We start from the raw sequence: 10,354 nt of genomic DNA on the forward strand, positions 1-10,354 counted from the left end.
GATTTGTTTCCAGTCATTAGAAGAGATTTTATTCTATCATCATCATCATCATCTCCAAAACCATATCCCAACTTAATGGGGTCAGCTACAAGGAGATTCCAAGCAAGGTAGAGCGCGAGGATCCATGCAAAAAGATTGACAGGTTATGGCTAATTATAATAAGTTGCGGCTGTCAACCTGACGCTCCACTACAAATAAGCCGTAGGCTTTTATCGTCAGACTATAATAAAGTACCGACTGTACCTGACTTACCATAAGAGAGATTTTATTCTATGTGGGGTTTTATTTGTTTCTAATAAAGAGCTTAGGATATAATCGATTACATTTCTAAATAAAGCTAAGGTTGAAATACAGCCCACGATTTGAGACAATGAATGTTTGAAGTTTTCTTCATGAAGTTGTGTGATTCTGTTGAGAGGTGAGATGCCTTGAGAGGGTGAGATACCCATGGGTGAGAGGCCCGGGAGAGGGAGAGTGACTCAATCCAGTTATCCTATTCTTATATTCTATCTTCTCTATTTTTCTGTTTTATTTTTCAATCGATCTCTGCATGGATATCTGAAGACTACTCAAAAGGCGTAAATCTGCTGCTGAACAAGGTGATTGATCTCCTGTTCTGTCCGGCAATTGAATATCAACTTTTGGGGATCAATTCTGCACCTAGTGAAGGCTACTTGATTGAAAGATCTGAGCCATCGGAGATTCTTAAAGTCTATTTGGAATTCTGAGATTTAACCTATTTTCTGCCATCTCAGATTTGATTATGATTGGGTTATTGTGATTTGTTACTTGAGTCTCAGATTTATTGATTGTGTTTAAGATCCTGCCTGGGGTTGGGTCATTCATGATCCAACCTTACAAGAAGAGGTCAGTGAAGAGGTAGCTTCATTAGTAGATTTAGGGTGCTGCTTATACAATTGCACAAGCTTTGACGACCCACCAGTGGGAGCCTGGGAGCAACAGCCTTGGAGGGCACATCACCGAGAGGAACTAGCAAAGGCATAGGTGGAGGAGATGCAGAAGGAACAAGACAATAATCAAATAATGAAGACGATCTCGTATCACTTCTGTGTACGAGAATAGCCAAGAAAAAACACATTTGGTAGCATTAGATGATCGTTTATCAAGTCTAGGACACAAATTATGAATGGAACAAACGCAGTGAAACACGTGAGGTAGTGAAGACAACCAATATAACTGAGGAAACAGGAAACATAATAGGAAAAGGTGATTTATTTCCAAGAAAGGAAATAGGCATTCAATTGATGAGATAACAGGCAGTATGGCAAGGAACTGTATCTCCCCCCCCCCCCCCCCCCCCCACAAACCCCCCACCCCCCACCCCCACCCCCCCCCAACCAAAAAAAAAAAAAAGTAAAAAAAACTTGGGAACACCTGTGAATTAAGGAGTGTGCAATTTCTAACAAGTGATGGTTTCTTTCTTTCAGCCACAACATTCTGCTGAGGTGAGTATGAACAAGAGGTTTGATGAATAAAACCATGTCCAAATAAAAGGAAGAAATTTCACTGTACATTATCAAAACGAAAAGACTTGAAACTTGAAAGTTACACTGAATCAAGTTTTTATCTTTGCGGTAATTTGTTTTGAAACTGACAAGAACTTTGAATGATCCTTCAGAAGATACTCTTGGCATGACATTGAATCCCAAATATTAGAATATACTAAAGAAGACAAACTAGAACTTCTAGGCTTGACACAAGAAGGAAGTGAAAGCCGATGATGTTATATAGGAAATGGATTTGCGACCTTTAACAATTTGCTGGATCTTTGAGAGAGACAGATGACCTCACTGATAATGCCATTGCATAGGAAAAACAGTACAATGTGAAAGTGGTGTAGCAACGGGAGAAAATGATCAGAAAAATAAATAATCCATCCTCTTTATGCCCTCCACCAATTGTCCTCCTTGTTTGGAGGTCCTGAAAAGTATAATAAGATAGAATAAATGTAACGGAACAATTTAGGGACTTAGAGAAGTCAACTGATTTACAGAAAGGAAAATCAACGGTAAAATAGGAATATGAAGAATATGCAATAAAGATAAAGATGAATTAGAGGTAACAACTCCATGGCCGGAAACTTGAGCGGATGACCCATCGGCTAGGATAATTTTGGAAGGACTAGAAGTTTATTGGAAAAAGGAATGCATCGGGCTTACTGGTCATGTGAGTAGAGGCACCTGAGTCAAGTGACTCAACAGGAAGACGATGGAGAGGTTTATAGTGCAGCTGTGCCTGTACGGGCAACATCTGCAGTGGATGAGGAAGGAGGTTGAGTCTTAAGTTCGTACACCCTACTTAGAAGACCTATAATCGTCATGGGACATAGCTATGGATCCTGTTGGTCCAGGTGAAGTGACCACATCAGTATCACTGGAAGAAATATTCTGAATTTGTTTCTATGTGGATTTGCTCACTTTGGTTTCGCATATTAGTTGCAGCACCTGTCCACCATATATGATTATCTATGCATAATGAGAACATTGACGTGGAATATTATTCTGTTCCTGTCCACCACGGCCAACCTAACTTCTGCTATGTCCTCGCCTCGTGGCATGGCCTCTACCAGGAACAAAACTCTTCTGCCACAACTTCCACTATTAATGAGTAATGACCGAGTCAAAACTTTTCTTGGAAGAGAGAAGTGATTCAGTTGTATTGAGGAAGGAGAAATAATACGTGAATATGAAAGAAGACTTCATTCATGGATGGAATACTCTCATAACCAAGGGTTGAATCCTAATTCCAAATAGGTTGGAGTCCAGAAGTAAGACTAGACAAGAACTTAGCAACTTGGAACTCTGTTTGCTGCCATTTCAAGTGTTTCAAATCAGTAGTGAGAGGCTGATATGCATTGAGTTTCTTCAACTTTCTTTTAAGAACACTCTATTACTCTTTCACTAACTTGTTGCTTTGTTTAAAATTGAAAATCTTCTCATATTAGATCATAAAAAGGAGAAATTTTTTTATGTTGAGAGGAACTTTCCTTTATATATACCTGAACACCTTTGGCAGTAATATGGAGCATAATATTGTCGAAGTTCTATACTATGCCACAGCTACACTAGAATAGTGTTATTCTCTGATCCATTCCTCATACTCCTCAGAGTCTTGGGCTGGATGATTAGTTGTAAGATATTTTAATTTTTATTTTGCATTAATTAACACTTTCACAGCTTGTGACCACGGGAGATAATTAGAATCTCCTTGCAGTTTGATGGCTTTGATCTAAACATTCATTGTATCAACCACAGCCTTAGAATCTCCCATTGTAGACAATACGATATCATATGCGGCAAGCCACACAAATCTACGTGGGTATACACTCTAAATACTAGATCACAAAACAATAGCATACACAAAAAAGGATCTACCAGATCCCATGTGACTTATGCCAGTTTCAGGTCACGAAACAGAGTTCTGCAAAATAATGAGATAACTCCAGGGAAAGAACAGCACATCGATCTTAGATCTAAAACTAACGATCCAATCCTATTGATTGTATGAATAACAAGTCTTCAGCTCACAAGAACAACAAAAGTGGCAGCAATAGCCATTGCTGCACAGCTCACAACCGATTTTTATGTAAGAACCTGGGTTTCTAGAAGCCTAAGATATTAGGTTCAGAACCTCAGTTGAAAACCAGATTTGCAGTGAAGAGGAAAAAACCAGATTTAGAAAAAAAAAAAATTCAGTAAAAATTGAATGCTCAGATAGGTCCAATAGTCTGATCGAAGGTCAGAATTAGATAAGGGAACAACTGTATAAAATGAAGTCTTGATCTGTTGGTCCGATCTGAAGTCATGTTAATATCCTATTAGGAATAGGATTCTTGAAGTGACTACCAATAGCAGATCTTGATGGGCTCAAATCAGTAATCAAACTGGATCAAAACATTAACAGAGTTTCTTGATGGGCTCCCCTCAAATCAGTAATCAATTTTGTTCTTAAAATAGAATAGAACTAAGAATCCAACTTGAAGTAGGACCCTAGATAAACAGTAGGATGATAAAAATTTGGAATCGTGGATATGTTTACAGCATAATCTGATTGCCAAAACTGAAGTCTGATTTGAAATCTCAGATATAAACAATGGAGAGATTGAAATTCCAGCAAATAGGGTATGTGCAAGAACCGAGCAGAAACTAGGAAAAAAACTGAACTGATTTGATGGTGTTTAAGACGAAGAAGAATGGAAGAAAGGCAGAATGAAATGGACCAAGCTTCTTGTCTGGAACTAGATTAGAATTTCATTAGACTTACCTTACAGCTAACCAATGGTTGCTGTGTCTCACAATTGGAGCAGAAGCCTTTATCCAACATAAAATCGTGGAGAGGCTTTAGGCCTTGCATGCTTAAATAGAAACTAGTAGGATAGTTGTATACTGGCCATGGGACAATGTAACATCCAATAGGAAACCAATTCTCAACAAATAGTGAATAGAATAAGAAGAAAAAATGGATTAGACTTCCTAACTGTAAAACAGTGTGAGACTTCTAATTCAACTGAAACCCTGTCCAAAGACCTTAGAAGAGGCTGAGAATTAATAGGGGATTCCGGCCTTTTCAAGTAAGGAAAGAAACTATAAAAAATGGGGAAAAAAATCCCAACTAGGCCTCATGACCTAATTCTTTTAGGACCAGAACCTGAACTGCAAGCCAGTAAACTGGTCCAAAAGTGACCCAAATTAGAACTGCCAGCTTTGGTTCTAGCCTGAGTTGCTTCTTCTTGCATTGGTACTTCAATTAGTACCTAACTTGATACTGACCTACATCAACTCTCCCTGGCTTGAAATCATTCATCCTCGATGAATGCATAAGGGTCATGTAGAGCTCATACAAATCTGGCTTGAGATTTTTTAAATCATTGGCTTGCATCCACTTGCATTCAGTTCTTGGGCAGCCTTTCCACTTGACAAGAAAAGAATGGTAACCACCTCCCTTCCGAGTAATAGTATTCTTGCTGTCCACAATATCCTCGATTTCATCTTCAGCGGGTGGAGCAAATTGAGGCAACCACAAGGTTTGTCCACAATCTCCCTCGTCCAAGTGATGACCGAGTAGATCGTAAGATCGGCCATATTGAAGATGTTGCTTATGCATATTGAAGATGTTGCTTATGGCCATATCAGTGGGCAACTTGAGAACATAAATATTAGGTCTAACCTTTTTATAGACCTTGTGTGGACCCATAAATAAAGACGGTGATACCTAAAAGTGACTATTTTATATTTTTGGGGTCAACTATAAATAAAGAAGGTAATATAGATGATGTTTCTCAGAGGATTAAAGTGGGATGGATGAAGTGGAGAACATAAATATGTGTAGCAAAGATGATGATGTTGAGATGGATGTGCGGCAAAACTAGGAAGGATAAAGTAAGGAAGCAACATATTAGAGCTGATTTGGGAGTTGCCTTGGTCCATGATAAGCTTTGAGAAAATCATTTGAGGTGGTGTGGATGTGTTCATAAAGGCTTGAGGATGCACTAGTAAAGATGAGCGATTTTCAAATTGAAAGAACTAAAAAAGCTAGGGATAGGCCTATAATGACCATAGGAAAAGTTTTGAGGAAAAACAGACATATTTAGGCCTTGTCCCAATTATAACCTCGAATAGAGTCAATTGTAGGGCAATAATTCATGTAGCGGACCCCATTTAGCTGTATTTCTACATTTTTTCTGTTATTATTGTGCGACTTTCCTTTCACTTTTACTATTTTTTTTATGTCCTTGTTCGGATCCATGTCGCGGACCCCATTTAGTTGGGATAAGTCTGAGTTTTTCGTTGTTGTTGTTGTATGGACCCATTTTTTTGGTGGGTGGAGCTTTGTATGTGTCAGGAGGAATTATTTTGTGGGTAATGCAAACAATTACCATGTTTCCAGGCTGAAACTGTAGAAAACGTCGATGACAGTCAGTCGTTGCTTTGTAAGAATCATTGCTAAGAGTTATACGTCAACATATGTTGGCATAAACCTCAGTAATATGGTTTATGAACTCATCCGCTTCAATACTAATGTGTGCTTGAGGTGGAAGAGGAGCAACGAACATGGTCGGCATGTCAATTAGGTTGAGCTCCAAGAACAATATCAAATGGAGTAAGACCCATAGTTGATGCAAGAGCGCTTCCTTGGACTGGCACAAACCCGTTTGGGAGCCTAGACGGAGATGAACAAGGTCCAAATTGGTTTTTGGGTCTAGTAAGATATTTGGCGATTTGTATGCTTATTCGAGATTATGTTGGGATATTTATTTTATGAAATGTCAGTTAATGTAGGAGATTGGTTTCTTGGTTTGAGGTAGTTACCTAGTTTACAGTTTCTATTCTAGATTGCTTATATGAGTCTTTTTCTTTTCTTATTTATATGCCTGGTAATGGATGGAGATTATTAGATAAAGAGAATTTATTAGTGTGTTCTATTCAACCCCAAAAAAGAAAAACTTTATTGATTTTTGGTTTTGAGTATTTGCCTGCATGGCCTGTTGCCAGAGCCGGTTGGTGCTTGCATCCTCTTCTCTCTTTTTCCCTCCCTATGAACTCCCTTCTCTCTCCGGTGAGTCTAGCTTTCTTTCCCCTTCTCCCCCTCCTTCCTCTCTTATTTTTCCTATTTTCTTCCCTATTCCTCGATATAATCTGTTTTATTCTCTTTCCTTGGCAAAACAGGGGTCCGAATTGAGTTTGGATCTGTGGTAATTTTAGATTGGATAGGAATCGATAGAGCTTTTTATTCCTCTATCTATTGAGCCCAAAGCTTTGAGAGCGAATACGGAGCCTTAGGGCGACCCAACTTACTGGATTTGAGATCCTAAGCTTCTTTGAATAGTGAGTTGCAGAATCAAGTTTGGTGCTGGTTCTTTCCTTGCTGTCAGTAATGATTTCAGAATGTTGTTAATTGGTTAGTACTTGCTTGGCGGGTTTTATGTCTTGGAATTTATATGATTGTAGGTTGCGAGACTATCTGAAATCTTAGGTTGATTGGCTCTCAATTTGCTGAGATTTCACATTTGAATCGAAAAGGGGATCGGGTACTGGATCTTTTTTCATTCGAAGGAAGGAGATGATTATGGTGATGGTATTTTTATTGCCATCATATCTTCTCCTTTCCCAAAATAACCTCCCCTTTATTTCTAATTCAGCCTTTGTCCTTTATGTTATTTCGTAGTCTATCCTTGATCAATAAATACTAATTCCTTTGGTATCTCTTCGCCCTTTTCATCTCTCTTAGTTGCCCTTTTTCACTTTCTGGTTAATTACAGATTTGGCACTCCACTTATAAAACTTGGAGATGTCTACAGATTTGCTTCCAAATTTATTCCTTGAGTTGTTTAGCACTTGGGTGGGCCCATAGGCGATACATACTGGCCTTTGGAACGCCAAATTGCATCAATTGGTATCAGATCTAGACCTGACTGTAGATGCCATGAATCCCTACGAGCAGTTTATTTTCTTTGAAGAATTTCAATCAAATTGGGAACACTTGTGAATGGTTAGTGAGCATCTTGAGGAATGTCGATAACTTGAGCAACTAAGAAGTTAGATGCTGTTGCCGTACCTTGAATGGCTGGATGCTTCGTTCAACAAACTGAGCTGTCATTGAACAGTGGGTTGAAGAACAAGAAGATGAGCCACCGATGATGGAAGACCAAGTGGATCCAGTTATCATTGAAGAACCATCTGTGGAGGAACATACACTAGTTGATATTTTTGATTGAACCGATCAAATTTGTGCTACAACATTGTGACTTCAACAACACTGCTTATCATTGATTTCATACCGTTGGATTGTGTTCTGATCGTTGGTTTCATCGGGTCGAGTAGAATGGATGCTGATTGTGTGTCGAAGATCCTCTGTTCTTCAAAGCTCGCGGGCAAGTTTTTTTTGAACACCGAGGGAATTGATGCAGGAGTGCTTCTTTGGATCGGCACAAATCCATTTGGGAGCCTAGACAGAGATCAACTGGGTCCGAGTTGAGTTTGGGTCCAATAGGATATTTAGGGATTTATTGGCTTATTTGAAATTTTCTTTTAATTTTTATTTAATGGAAAGTAGGATAACATAGGGATATTGGTTTATTGGCTTGAGGTAGTTACATAGTTTACTCCAATTTCTATTTTAGAATACGTGTATGAGTGTTTTTATTTTCTTATTTATATGCATGTAATGGATGGCGATCATTAGAGATTAAAGTATGGAATATTGAGTTAAAGTTAGAGAATAGTTTTCATGACATCTAGGAGACACAAGGCATTGTAGGGGGCCTGGAGGCATGGTGACACCAACAAGGTGACTCTGCAGATTTTACTCTCTGCTCCTTCTATATCTTCTCCCTGGTTCGATTTAGAACCCCTCCCATCAGATACCATCTTCTTTCCTTCCTCTGTTCATGTTTCTGTTCTCTCTTCTTGGTTCATCTTCTTCTTCTTCTTCTTCAACTGATGATATTGCTATTTGCTCTCTTTTGGTTCTTGTATTGGTGTTACCTTAGGATCTGGCTGAGTGCTCTGGAGTTTCCCTTACACAACCTAGTTCGATCTGGTACTTTAGATGAACTCCCCAGTGCAACTCAGACCCTAGGTCCCCGCTCCTATTAGTTTCCCCTTGAACCATAACCTGCACCTAGGTCTTCTCCTAACATTTCCACCCAGTCCTGCATGTATCAAATTTTATTAAAGTGATACATACTCTCTGGACTGGTGTTTGGCTGTTGGTAAGATGCGTTAGGGGTTATGAATCCGACCTCAATGTGTCATTCATATTGGAAATCTGGCAGAGAGTTTATATCAATCTCTTTGGTCCTGGTTTTCCTTGTATGACTGAGAAATCGTGAAGAAGTCATTGGTGACAACTGTTATATGTTATCATTTTCCCTTCTTTCCAAAATCACCACCTTTTTTTTTTCTAATTCAACCCCTATCCTTTAGTTTCAAGTTTGATCTTTATCCTTTAATTCTACTTCCCTTCTTATTCCTTTGCCTATTTAACTACCAAGTTGCCCTTAAGATTCAATTATTTACCAAATTGCCATACTCCTTTGGGAACTTAAGTTTAATTGCAGTTTTGCCATTTTCTTTCAGCTTTTGGCTAGTGTACACTTGGGGTGGGCCCATAGCGATCTAAATATGGGTTTCTTGGACCCATGGTCTCATCAGTAGTCCTGTTCACTCAACTATTATAAACGTATTTGTCGACGCCAAGAATGGATTCTTGATGAGCCAAACCTTCTCATAGTCACGAACAAGGCAACACAACAAGTTGCCAAAACTTCTGTTAACAACCTCCCTGTGAGTCTGTGACCGTCTGTTTGTGGATGGAAGGTTGTAGAAAATTTAAGTTTAGCATTGGTCTTCATCAATAGTTTTTTAGAGGAGACTCATAAACTTGACATCTCAGAGTACTGCATTACCCATCAAGACTACTACCACATGTTGGATATATATATGAAAAATTAGGGTGTCTAAAGTAAAAGAAGCTTTAAGGAGGGTGAAAGTAGGCAAGGCACAAGGCCCAGTTGTGGTCCCAATAGAAGTGGGGAAAAGCTTAGGAATTTCTGATTTATCTTGGTTAAACCAAGCTGTTTAATAAGATTATAAGCACAAAGAAAATGCCAGATGAGTGGAGGAGAAACAATGTGGTTCCAATTTACAAAAATAAAAGTGATATTCAGAGCTCAAATAACTATAGAGGCATAAAACAAATGAGTTGTATTATGAAATTATAAAGAGGGTTATTGAAAGCCTCATAAGACAAGAAACTACTATTATAGAGAACTAATTTGGTTTTATGACATGAGCTCTTTACCTTCTGAGGAGACTCATGGAAAGATTTAGAGATTGCAAGAAGGATCTCCATATAGTCTTTATTGACCTAAAAAAGCTTATGATGGAGTCCTTCGAGAGTTAATATGGCAAGTATTAGAGAAGAAAAATGTTCCACGTTGATATGTGGACATAATTAAAGATATTTAAGTAGAAGGAAGATGGGGTATATGATGTGTAACTTTAGTTACATTAGGGATGATAATGAGATGGTGAAAATCGATTAGCTGGACATTCCGCAAAGTGATTATTTTAGGTATCTGGATTCAATCATAAATGAAGAAGGTGATATAAAGGATTTCGTTTAACACAAAATTAAAATAGGATGGTAGAAGTGGAGAGGTGCGTCATTCCTTTAAAAATGGAGGGAAAATTTCAAGGACAGCCATGTGATCGGTATGATGTATGATGCAAAATTTTGGACGGTTAAGAAGCACCATATAGATAAACTCAGTGAAGTGGAGATGAAGATATTGAAATGGATTAGTGGCAAACTTTTGTTTAATATATGTTGT

Source organism: Macadamia integrifolia, chromosome 7 (genome assembly GCF_013358625.1).
Source record: "Macadamia integrifolia cultivar HAES 741 chromosome 7, SCU_Mint_v3, whole genome shotgun sequence".
Classification (NCBI taxonomy): Eukaryota; Viridiplantae; Streptophyta; class Magnoliopsida; order Proteales; family Proteaceae; genus Macadamia; species Macadamia integrifolia.